Source organism: Prunus mume, linkage group LG4, assembly GCF_029339155.1.
Source record: "Prunus mume cultivar Tortuosa linkage group LG4, ASM2933915v1, whole genome shotgun sequence".
Lineage (NCBI taxonomy): Eukaryota > Viridiplantae > Streptophyta > Magnoliopsida > Rosales > Rosaceae > Prunus > Prunus mume.
This window is the reverse complement of record NC_142701.1, coordinates 21,102,982-21,115,912: the sequence shown is the minus strand read 5'-3', so window position 1 is coordinate 21,115,912 and position 12,931 is coordinate 21,102,982. Positions and strand designations below refer to the sequence as shown.

The 12,931-nt window shown below is 34.9% G+C and overlaps 2 long non-coding RNA genes and 1 pseudogene across 4 annotated transcripts; 1 reads left to right on the top strand and 2 right to left on the bottom strand.

The window, feature by feature from the left end:
- Positions 1–594: 594 nt before the first annotated feature.
- Positions 595–1,228, bottom strand: LOC148918136 (uncharacterized). Its single transcript, XR_016126221.1, has 2 exons — positions 1,098–1,228; positions 595–998 (listed from the first exon to the last, which is right to left on the bottom strand). It is a non-coding gene; the product is annotated as an uncharacterized LOC148918136 (long non-coding RNA).
- Positions 1,229–3,195: 1,967 nt separating this feature from the next.
- Positions 3,196–3,723, top strand: LOC103329662 (small polypeptide DEVIL 4 pseudogene; annotated as a pseudogene). Its single transcript, XR_016126220.1, has one exon. The product of XR_016126220.1 is annotated as a small polypeptide DEVIL 4 pseudogene (transcript).
- A 3,749-nt stretch (positions 3,724–7,472) lies between these two features.
- LOC148918135 (uncharacterized) lies at positions 7,473–10,655 on the bottom strand. 2 transcript variants are annotated; one of them, XR_016125840.1, is made up of 3 exons: positions 10,444–10,655; positions 9,029–9,138; positions 7,473–7,766 (listed from the first exon to the last, which is right to left on the bottom strand). It is a non-coding gene; the product is annotated as an uncharacterized LOC148918135 (long non-coding RNA). The 2 variants fall into 2 exon arrangements; XR_016125841.1 differs by lacking the exon at positions 9,029–9,138.
- Between the last annotated feature and the right edge of the window lie 2,276 nt (positions 10,656–12,931).

Genomic DNA, 12,931 nt, shown 5'->3' with positions numbered 1-12,931 from the left:
TAAGATAGCCACAAAATAGGAATTCTGGAGAGAACATGGTGGTCCATCTTATTTGGGATTTGTGGAGTGTTGTGCATAGATATTAAACATTTGGGATTTGCTGGAGTTTTAATGTGAAACCTTTATCTTCATTCTTTGTCTTATACTTTTTTCTAAAAATCATTCTCCCTTGTGAGAGTAAATCAGCACCAATCATTTCACATGTTATCATCACTTACCATTCCAACACCTACCCCTTTCCACACCCCCAACAACTCCATTTTTTTTGGGTTGTGCTGCTGCAACATGAATTTTATCAATGTGAATATTCGAAACTATTCTGATGTATGAGAAGAGGTTCAAGTTCGGGTGCAAAGGACAGACACATTGTCCTTGGTCAACTGACCTAATTCACGTAAACAAGAAAAACCCAACTCTCTCAATCTCATATAGAATAATCCATGTAGGAAGGACTAATCCTATTATATGAAAAGTTGAGGTAAATGTTGGAAGAAAAGTTAAGCTTCTGTAACATATTTCTTAAATCTAATTTTTTGATAGGAAGGTTCCTCTCAGTTTCCCCTAGAATTTGTTGGAATCAAAAGCATCTTACAATTTACTCAATTGATTGGCACTATTAATTAAAGAAAAACAAAAGACGAAGCAGCTAAATCCTAGTTCAGATCTGTAGAATCTAATTGAAAATTTAGGCGACTTTATACAGTGAACAGCACAGTTTAGAGATACGAGGAGGACAAACACAATCTTTGGTTTTACCAAGACAAACTTTGTCCACTGTAACTTTTGTTTTGATGCCACATTCAAAACAGTTGTAAAGAATTAAGAAACATTGAACGGACAGACAGCTCCCCCCTAATTATGAACATTCAGCAAAAATCTAGGTTGCTTAGCATATCACAGGCAGTGTCCATGTCCCTCACGAGGCTTTCACGTGCAGGGTTTGTCTTCTTTATGCTTTTACAGCCATGCCAATGGAACTAGCTTGGCCATGTCATCCTCTGCAATTTATTGAAGAAGAAAAAACAAATCAAATACCGGCCAATAAGCAAACGTGAGTAAGGCTAGTTAGTCAAAATACTGTATCCGTCTCTTTACACCTGAGTTCGATCGTAAGCCGCCAATGATGAGACAAGAACCTGGACTTATTTTTGACAATGGAGAGAGTGCATTTTGAGATCAGTTTTTGATGGACTGTGTCTCCTGTGACCAAAACCTTTCTTAGTCTTACAGGTACGCGTATTTATTTTTCATTTATAATATGGGCCCTCCAAAATATACTGTTTCTTTTGGTAGCTTCCTGGAATCCAAGCAGCACTGAAAGATCTTATTCAATTTTGGGCTAGCTAGGCCCACTTTCAGATAAGGCTCAGCTCAGCTTACATTTTTTTTCAGTCTTTAATCAAAATGATGGAGAAGACATGTCTGGACTCTTCTGTAATCAACCAATTCCAATTAAAGATAATTTGTTTGATTTGATGGGATTTATTTATATTTATATATCCATTCATTTGGGTGGATGACAGTTAGAATAAGCATTACCAAACTTACTCGCAAACCAAAATATACTCATCTTATTAGAACCACAAAAACTAAAATAAAAACACCCACCTTTTGGTTCACCCAAAAAATTATTTTAGTACTTGGAGTTGAATTAGTTCCAGAACCCCAAAATATGAAGATTGAAAAGATCTTGTAATCAAATCCTAATTAGGGGTGGATACGAGTTGAATTAGTTCGGTTTAATATCAAATACTAAATTAAATCGACAAGATAAATTTGATAATTTTTTATTCCGTATTTTAGTAAGTACAAGATGAAAATGAGAGTACGTTGGGTTGTCGGTTCCGGTTTTCTTGGTAACATGGTCACCATTACCAAGTGAGGCCTATTTGCTTGAGCAGCCTATTTGCTCAGCCCTAATCGAACTCAAATTACTGCAAATGATTATGCATAAACTCCCCAAGACTAAAGAAAGGGAGGAAGACGGGGTTCATGGTCTGGTTAAGTTGACCTTTTCCCAATGCACCCAAGTGAAATATATGGGAGGAGCACGAGACTAAACATGTGGGATTATGTCTCGTCTTAGGCTAAATAATCACATAATCAAGTAGTTTATTTAAACTTTGGTTGGGTTTGAAGAAGGCACTGCAGATTATATTGCAAATTTTGGGTTTCGAGGTTCAATATTATAGTAATTTGTACACAAATGCGCTGTCTCTCTGTCCATTTCATGAGTTCCACCAGTACTCTCCTACAGGAACATCCCATGTAATTGGAACTAGACACCTCCCCTAATCTCACAGACTTACATATACAAAAATTACAGTCATATTGTTATATTAATTTTTATGATTTTTTTTTAATTTTTATGAAATATTAAACTGCATTGATAATTCAAATTCTCAGAGCATTTGAGTTCAATATGATTCTGAAAAGGGATATTTGGAAATTTGAACTTTCAATGAAATCTTTTTTCCTTTTTTTCTTTAGGATTTTTCTTATTGAAAAGGGCGATAGCGTATTAAACTCACACACACTATATGAATCTAGGATTCGAACCCATGACATTTCTTAAGGAGAAATTGCTCTTAAAATATAATGTGTAACAAAAATTAATAGACTATAAGTGGAACCTTTTCACGTACGATATGAGAGCAGGGTTTTTTTTTTTGTTTTGAAGAGTTATATGGAGCAGAGTTCATCATGAAATTATCTGAACAATTATGTATGCTTCTGTTTTATTTATTTTTTTGGTCAATACCAACAATTATGCTTGTTTTCCTTGTGCAGCATGCATTGCAGTCACAAGACATGACACAGGAACAACAAAATTTTGTCACGAAATATTAATAATTCAGGGTCTGGGAACACTCAGGCCAAATTGCTCAAATATCTAGAAACTCAAAAATTTCTGAGGATTTTTTATTTTTTTCCTTTTCTTTTTTATGAATGGCCGACCAATTTTCTCGGTGGTTGATGCCCACATAAATGTTGGTGAAGAGGATGACGTGTCAGGGAAGATAGAAGAGGTGGGTTGGGGGTAATTTGGAAATTGGAAATTGGAAATTGAAAAATTTTAAGTGCATGGAATTTGGAATTTGGGGTTGGGTTGGGTGGGGGCCTGGGCTAGCTTTTGTGCATATTTCTTTTGGAACCCTTGGACCACAGACCCCTCTATTTATATCAACCCCTTCTTGCCTCTCCTCTCAAACATACCAAAACCAAAGTGCTACAAGTCTCTGTATGTTAAGGCAAGCTATAGGAGGAGAAGAAAAGCAAGAGAGATATATGAAGCTTAACAGTGCAGCCATGGCAGCTGATCAGTCCAACAAGAGGAGCAATAGGGTTTCATGCAGAAGGCTTGGAGGGTATCTTAGACAGCAGAAAGGGAGGCTCTACATCATTAGGAGATGTGTGGTTATGCTTCTCTGTTGGCATGACTAATTTGCAATTGTTTAAGTTTTCAACATCAGCCATTAATTTTTTTCCAACTTGAAGCAAAGCAAAGCAAGCAAGCATCTTCAAACATTGCTGCAGTGAAATTTCAGCAAATCATCAATCATCTCTCTCCCTCTGTCACCCTTCTACAATGATGAGGTGTAAATAGCCAGCAATGAGAAATGTCAGTGATGATGCACAATTGTTTTTTTTTTCTTTTCCTGCAGAATTTGTACCATAGAAAATCTTTGAATTAATTAGATATTTGGAACCAATTTTAGAGAAGCTGTGTTTCACCTCTCTCTCTCTCTCTCTCTCTCTGTGTGTGCATATTTGTACCAGTTTAGCTAGCTAGCTAGCTTTGGTTCCATAATTCAAGCGGGCTCACTAGTTTAATTAATTTATTGAATAAATAAAGGTGAAGCACAGTGAAAGAAAGTAAGTACATAATAACTTTGTCAATTATAATTTAGCGCATGCAGGGATCGATCTCATTCTAATGGTGCCAAAGTAATCTACATAGATATAAAAGGATCACTAGTAGCTATAGCTAGTAAAGGAGAGATTCTTCAGCCCCTTGTTTACAGCTTTTTTTTTGAAAGAGGGAGGGAAGGTTGGTTAAAATACTAGCTACATTTCTTTAGTCATATAAATAAAGCAGGGAGAAGCAGAAGCAGATCCAAAGGGGGAGCTAGCTCTATATTCCCGGAAGAAAAAGAAAGCAGGATTTCATATATTATTGCTAGCCAAGTAATGTCTATGGTGATGAGTGTTTTGTATATCGTGTCAAAATTCTGTGTAACTTTTTTCTTATTTTTGTTGTTGAATTTTATGGTGTTGTCAACTCAGCTTTCAAATGCATCTTGAAAAAAAGTATGGGTGATCACATGCGGCTCGTACCATATGATTGGACAATTTTAATTCTACTTTGGATTCATCTTCTTCATCCCAAAACAAAAATACTACTGTTACTTTTACCACCATTCAACTCATCATGCTATTTTCACAAATACAAAAACAAACTAGTTTAACATCTTATTCATGAGTTACGTTGATACATAAGTACCAATGTATAATCTAAGAATTGATGTGCTAATAGTTCAAGTAGTTAAGAGTGCAGTTACTCGTGCAATTGAAGTCTATTACTCGAAATCACACTCCAATATTGCTCCTATAAAAATAAAATAAAACCAAGGTATAAACTAATATAGTCTGTCAGATATAAAGTCCATGGAATTTCCATGCTTTGATGAAGACACACTAGCATGAGCAAATGGAAGGATAATGTTGTTTATATAAATAGAATAGCATGAGTTGTGTAGGACAATGTGAATATGGCTTGTCATTTTGTTATAATTAGCAACCTCACCTTATCTGTAGATTTGAATCACATATACCTACAAATTTGTAAGCTGGGTCACTCCTGCAAACGCGCTTAAGAAGGAAGGCGTACTTGACAGATACCTAATGAAGCGCTAGCTGTAACAGCAAGATGAAATTAGGTATGGGTCTTGTACACACACAGCCACCTAACTCCCTAATGAAAGCTGCAGGCTAAAATAGACCTAAGTCAAGACTTCATGTGCTGCTTAGAGATGCGGAATGGAGCGGAGCTCATTGGGGATGGGTTTGGGTGAGGCCGCTCACATTCTGGGTATGTTTGAAATAATCGTTGATGTCAGTTGTGGATGCAAGTGGAACTTACAATGTAATAACGGTCAAGAATCAATCACGCAAACGACTATGAAACTATCCCGAACATTTCTAAAAATATGAGCTAAGATGGGATATGAGGTCTCTATAACTCATATCTAAAACATAGTTGATTTGCTCACAAGTATATATAAAAAACAAGGTTTTTAACTGTAGACATCCTTGAACTTTGCCCCCAGTTGCAATTGGGTTTGTGAACTTTTTTTTTTAGGCAATTACATCTTTTAACTCGACAAGTAGTTCCATTTAGATCCTGCCGTAACGGAATCCGTTGAGTTTGACCGTGTGAATGGCACGTGCTCTTATTATGAGAGGTATATTAGAGTTTTCACGATGACCAGCTCCATGTCTGCAAACCTGTTCATAAATCTCATAAAGCCCAAGAGATTGTATGTGTGAGAGGGAGAGAGACAGTGAGCTTGTGTAAGAGTGAAAGAAAGTGTGGCAATGGCATCCACAACATCGACTCTTTCATGGAGTTCTTCCTCGTTGCTTCAAAGCTTCGCTGCAAACACAAACGAAGCCTGTAAATTGTCATATAGAAGAACGGGCTTGGTGGTTTTCGCTCAAAAGAAAGCCAAGAAGGCTCGAACGGTAATTATAAGAAATGGGTTCTCTTCTAACACTTTTTGGTGTTTCTATATTTTTATCAGAAAGTACAAAATTTGTATGGTCTTTGCTCGGAGAATTCATAAAAGAAGAAACCACCTCAATTTGAGCCACATGGTTTGCTAAGCACAGTTGGGTTCGGTGAAATTTTATCCAAGATTTTCCTTTTATTAAATTTTGTTCTTAATCATTCTCATAAAATCATTCTGCAGCTCAAAAGGATGCTTTTACCCCTCACTTTGACTGACAAATTGACAGACTTGGATGTCTGGACCCAATTGGAATAACTTGTGAAGTTAAAAGATAATTGCCTATAAAAAAAACAGGTTCACGAACCTAATTACAATTGAAGGTAAAATTCAAGGACGTCTATAGTTAAAAACCCTAAAAAACTGGTTATTGTATAAACAAGTCTAATAAAACCAGTTATGAACCCTCATGCAAATTATGAATATGTTGATGATATAAGTCTCATGCACGTGCAATATGTAATAATCCCAGATGAGTCAGAATCCAACAGTATTTCCCTACTACTAGCTGTTTGGTCCCAACCCAAACAGAGGACAGTGAAAAAAATAATGTACGAGTAGGCCAAGCAAAGGTAAACCACTCATCTTTTTAAAATTCTTCTAGAGCCAATTACAATCCGCCACCTCACAATTGAGAAAGCGACAAAGTGTGTGATTGGTCAAAATGGCAGCTTTATCATGCCCACGTGCACCCCTTAATACTCAAGCCCCACCTCTGCCTCCTCCACAACTACTGTCTGATTCTTTTTCAATTCAAGCCAGATGATTTGTTCTTACGTTCATACTATAGCTTTCAACTTTTTACTTTTTTTTTTACTTTTTTTTGTTTTTAGCTTTGTTTAGATAAGATGGTAAATCTCGCTTGATTAACATGTCTACAAACAAATCATTTACTCATCTTAACCCAAATTATGCACAAAATAAGGTGTGCAATGCCATCACATCCTCCTTTATAGTTTGTGTACTTAATACTTACATTACATAAATTTCGTAGTTTTTTTTTTCCTTCGAGATATCAGTGCTTATTTTCGTAGCGACGGACCAATGAAATGTCTAACATGAGATATAGTCCAGCTGAGTAAGATAGGTTTTCAAGTTTAGCCCAACTTAATATGTAACAACCTAGCTACTCGTAAGGTGCATTTTCCCACATCATTTTGAAATTCTAAATCCGTCCCTACCTATTTTTTGGTCTAATTTATAGATAGCGGACATATATGATACAAGTTAGGACTACTCTGTATTTCCTCTCGTGTAAAAACAACCCAAGTGCATGCGATAAAGCTATCCATGACACAATTGGGACTTGCTCCATATATGTTGTGATTTTTTCCGGGGCCCAATGTGTTTAGAGCCTTTTGGGGTTCAGGCCCGCAGAGCATGCCTGCCAGCCAGCCTGCCTCATCAATCCTCTTTCTGTTTGGAAATGAACCAGCATAAAGGTCCAGCCCCTGGGGCTTTACAAACCAGACTTAGAATATACAAAATATACCCAACTCTCTCTCTGGCAAACCTGTGTCCTCCCAGTAGTCTATATCTGCACATATTCCCTAATTAATAAGGAAGGTTCACATATCAGTTCGTGGAAAATTGAGGAAATTAAGCCAATGCCTGCACAAAAACACATTATGAGAAAACTATAAGAACCATTCAAGCTGATGAGATCAACTTGGCTGACACAAGTTATGAATCTAAGAATTTTCCATCTGCATTGAAGCCATTCAGATATGCAAAATGTGTGACATAATGTGATGTAATAATGTATCGCATTTATAACATGTATCGATCGTGTTTATCAGATCGGCTTACACGACAAGGAAATCATGAACTGATCTACTAAGACATGCTGAACCTCATATTTGAGCTCTGTTAATGTACATCAAAAGCTTTTCAGACATGCATTTTTTTCTGTCATCAAAGTTAAGCTTGGCTTAGCACTTCCAATATGACTTCCAGCTGCATCCTCTCTTCATATATCTGTTTCATTTTCAAAAAGGCAGCTATTAGGGTTTGTCTGTCTCCAATTGACAAGGTATATATGTAAATTTCTCTCTATATATTCTTGTTCTCGTTTCACAACCAAAGCATCTCACTTCTCATATTTGATCACATATAATTAGTACCATATGCCCTAAATAACATTTGTTTTCTCCTAATTTTCAAAGAAACCAACCAAATGTAAATTCGACAAGAGCACATTCAACACATTTGTACCAATCTTCTGATCCCCTTATGGTACAGTATGAATGTAAAGTGTTGAAAGGGATATAAATCAGGGAGAATCAACAATAAGTATTTAAGTTAAGGATTGGTTACATATTCTTAATCTCGGTCATTGGTGCATTCATTAGATGTGTTGGTAGATTTAATTTATTGACCGAGATTAGAAATATGTAACCAATCCTTAACATAAAATACTTATTTGAGAATTTTCCTATAAATCAAAACCTATGGTATGTTTCCAAAACTAGAAGAAATTGTCAGATTATAGGGGAAGGGCAATTAATCTTGGTTAAATGCTGGACCATGTGAAAAAATATCTCCAATGAGAGCAACTCCAACGGAAGGGGCTAGCCCGGGGCAAGAGGCCCCAGGCCCCCAATCCCGTTTCCAGCGGCCAAGGCTTGTCAAGGTAAGCACTGGGCTCCACCAGCCTGAGCAAGGCTCAAGGCAAGACTTGCTTGGGCTACTACCTAAGCACGATGACTTAATGCTAACGTCATTGTGACTTCAGCAACCAATTTAAATAATAAACAAAAAAAAAACCAAAAATTCTGAATTTTTAGAATTTTATATATATAAATACCTAGCTGTATTCTTCACTTCCCACACCAAAACTCTATACAAATTCCTCTCCTCATATCTCATGTGAATAGTGGTCGTCATTGGGTTGCCATGGTAATGGGTGGAAAATCAACAAAAAAAATTGATTGGGTAAAGACTACTCATTTAAATAACAACAATTATTACAATTCCTTACCTTTTACTATGACAAATGATTGAAAATGCTCTAAGACAACCAATAATCCACCATAGACAACATTTTGTTCCCCCTAAAAAGTCATAGGCTGCCAAGTACTTTCCCTAAAGCAACTAATGCCATGTTGGTATTTTTAGTACCAATCACATCCAAATCAAGCCTACAAAGATATTGGATTTCTTTCTTGTACATGATAACTACTGACAGCAAATATTAGGCTCTATCCTGTATAGTCCACCAACCAAATATGATTACTTACTTCAATAGCTCTGAGAGAGAATATCTCAAATTTTCATTTTAGGTATTCCATCACATCTCCTTATCAAACAATAACGACTAACTTCAGCATCACAATCAATGCCTCAAAAGCTACACACACAAAAAAGCTTACATGTGTTATGAAAGAAGATATACATAATTAATATAAAGAAAAACAAACTAAACACCCAAAAAAAAAAAACAATCACAAACAAAAAACAACAATTTTATGGGAAGCATGATTAGTAACCGCTACTGTATATAAACATAAGTCAAAATTTACCCTTATAATCACAAAGTAAATCTAAAATGGGTACATATAATTAATCCTTCTCTCATATGAATGTCCACATGATAATAACATGCGGACGTCATTATAAATATAAAGGAAAACATAAAAGGATAGTATAAAATATATAACGTCCGGACGTCCACATAAAAGAAAATATGTATATATAATATGTCAACAACTCTACAAATACTATAGACGGGTATTAAAACCAAAGTGGGAGGAGAGGCACACAAGATCTAATATATATTGTGATGCAAAACTATACATTCTCACATGTGAGATTTATTCTGTCACCACATACAACAAGAGGAACCAACTTATTAACTAAGAGGCAGCACTCTATCTATTATAACCAAGGGAATGCAACTGAATCAGCAACATTTCATGAAAGCCTTATCTTGAGCTATCCAAGTTTCATGGTTTAGAAGATTAATCTTGTGTTAAAAACTCATGAGTAGAAATTGCCCCTAAAAACCGACTTTGCCGATTTTTTCGCAAAATGTTTTTCATCTCTTGCCTTAAACGGCTAGTTATGGCTGATCTATCAAAGCTTAGAAACTAGAATTTGTCAGAATTGGTCTACCGTTACAACAATTAACCTGAGTGAAGCCTGAGGTATTTATTCACATGATGTTGTATGAGAAAGCTAATTAAGCACTGTATCATTGTTTCACACTCAACACACCAAAGGAGCCACAAACTATGCAGCAAAGGTCCAACTCAGCAATCTTCGATCTTCTTTGGGGTTTCTCAATCAATTTATTCATAAGAATTTCTAAGGGATATATACCTACAATTCATAAGACTAGCTACATACATCTTTCATAATTAAGTTCACACTAGTTACACACATCTCCCTACATGTATACTGAAAATAATCTAGACAGTATAAAGGTTCTTCAAGTGCCAAAAGAATCAAAGATCCCACAGCTTGTATATGCATACAATCTTGACAATTACAAAAAAAAAAAAAAAAAGGGGGCCTAACTAGATTCAATGTTATAGAAGAACCCAGAAACTCTTTTCCTGGAAAATTGCTTTCCATTCAAACTAACATAACCAAAATATTATTTCGATTGCAGGAAAAGAAAAACAAATTAATCTGCAAATGAACAACAACTTACCTGAGATCAGAGATTTCTTCACAAAAGTTTCCTATGAGCTTATATGCAGGCAGATCTAACAGTGATGATACTGATTAGCTTCAGTTCGTATTCCTCTTCATCTTAAATATTTACGTACTCACTCTTCGTCATACATAAACCTCGTTCTGTGTGTGTTTGATTGAGAGAGAGAGAGAGAGAGAGAGAGAGAGAGAGTTTAGGTTTACTGCTTGGTGTTCTTTTCCCTTTAAAGGTTATGAAACATTAGTATCTATAAAAACTATTTTAGGCAGCTTCTTTTTTTTTTCTTAGAAAGAGATATATTAAAGCTGATGTGGAATGAAGGCTAGAGGTTGAGATGTTATTTTGACATCTCAAAGATGTCAAATGAATATTTTATTATTTTTAAAGACCTATTACTTTCATTTATTATTTTCCTTTTATTTTTATTCTTTATCTTAAATGATTTGATAATTATTTATTTGACATATCGGGTGGAGTGTAAATATGTAAATGTCAAATTGCCACATCACCATCAAATTTAAATTTGATGTTTGGTATTTGACATCTCAGATGCTCTAAGAAAGAAAATTTACTAAAAAGTTCCAATATATCCAATTTTTAAGTTGGGTAGAGCGAATGTTCTCCTCACTCTACACCAAAGTACGAATCAACCTCCTTGTAATTTAGATTAATTAAAGTAAAATCTTTTTGGGAAAAGCAAAAGAGTAAAATCTTCCCTCTTTGGTTTTTTTCTGGTCAAAATAAATTATTATAAAATCATTTAACAACTGGTTAAATATAACCTAAAAAAACCTATCTACTCACACCACTTTTATTATTATTTATTTTAAAGTATTGGCTAACTGGCTAACTAGCTATAGCTATGGTAGATTTATTGATTTGATTTTCATCTAGGTAATACAATACTCTAGCTACGGTACATATATTTTATATATATATCTCCAGGCTATATGATGAAAAGACCATGCACCTAATTAAGAGAAGCTTGCACGCAATATATATATATATATTAATTTGTAAGTGTATCTGATGACAGATGTCATAAGACTGAGAACACACATGATGTGTTACGAAAGGTAGCCTGTGAGTTATAACCCCTTTGTTTTGTCGGCGAAGGCCATCTATAGTGCACCCGGTGTAACAGGTTTCCTACTTCTTTCTTTTCCCTTTTTTTTTCTTTTGCTTTTTGAGTTATAATTAATCTTTTAATTGCTAAAAAAATATTCTAAAATATTCTATAAAATCTCAAACATCCAAATTGTTCTTTCATTTTGTTATTTCTCTACCCATTACCCTAGTCATGAACACTAGAGGCAATCCCTTTATCTGCACTCAAACTCCTGCTTTGTCAGAGCTATCTTATTGGGATAAATATTTTCAAATTACAACGTACATTAATAAATTTTAATTTAAAGAGTTTAATTTGCTACAACTATTAGGAAGAGGACGGAGGAAACTCACACACATGGGTATCATAGAGACTTGAATCTAGGATCACTTGAAAGTACACCAAAAACATCGGTCAATCCAACTAACACCCTATTGATATGTAATGTTGATTAATTCACAATGCATATCTATATATGTAGAGGCTTCTCTTCTAATTGCGTGTAGATTATAATATTGATTCTTAGAGTGCAATTATCATTAGACATGAATTCATATTAAACAAGAATAGTTCTCATTCTAGGTAAACATTTAGATTTTTTTTGATAAAAATGTGATAGCATTTTATTAGATGAATAAGGAAAAAGAGTACAAAAGACACATACTATAAAAGGAGAGATTTTCTATTTAAACCTCACATTTCTCTTAATTCACCCCAATTATTAAATCATTAAGTTGTAAGTTTTATTATTGTGTAAAAAGACAAAAAAGGTCATCCAACTTATTACTTAAACCTAGTACATCTATACACACACCCCACCATTCTTCATATTAAGTTTTAGAAAAATACAAACTCATCTACATCGTAATTGCCAAAGACGTATAACAATGACGAGCATGCCTCTTTAAAATCTGCGTGGGAGCTGATGGAAAGACATGTTGATAATGATCTTATTCTCTTCCATTTGTTGATTGCTTGGCTATTGATTGCTTTTGTTTGTTTTTTATTTTATTTTTTATACATGATGTTTTGATAAAGCTGTTCTCTTTCTCTAGAAAGTATTAAATTTTGGATTTGGGTTTCCATTTGTTTGTGTTTTTTTTCTGTTGGGAACAGTAATATTATTGTCACTTTTGGAATTCCAGTATGCATCTAAAATCATAATCATGCTGCTGCTGCTTCAATAGTTGGGTTATTTTTCTTATTGCTTTTCCACTCTGATAAAAGCTTCAATGTACTCTCCATTGATGGTCAATTAGATGGCCTACTCCTAGTGCAAAGTGTAGCAACCTCAAGTACTAGTTTTATCTCCTCTCACAATGAAATGCTAATGAAAATTGAATATCTCATTGTCATTATTAAATACTCAAGAGAGAA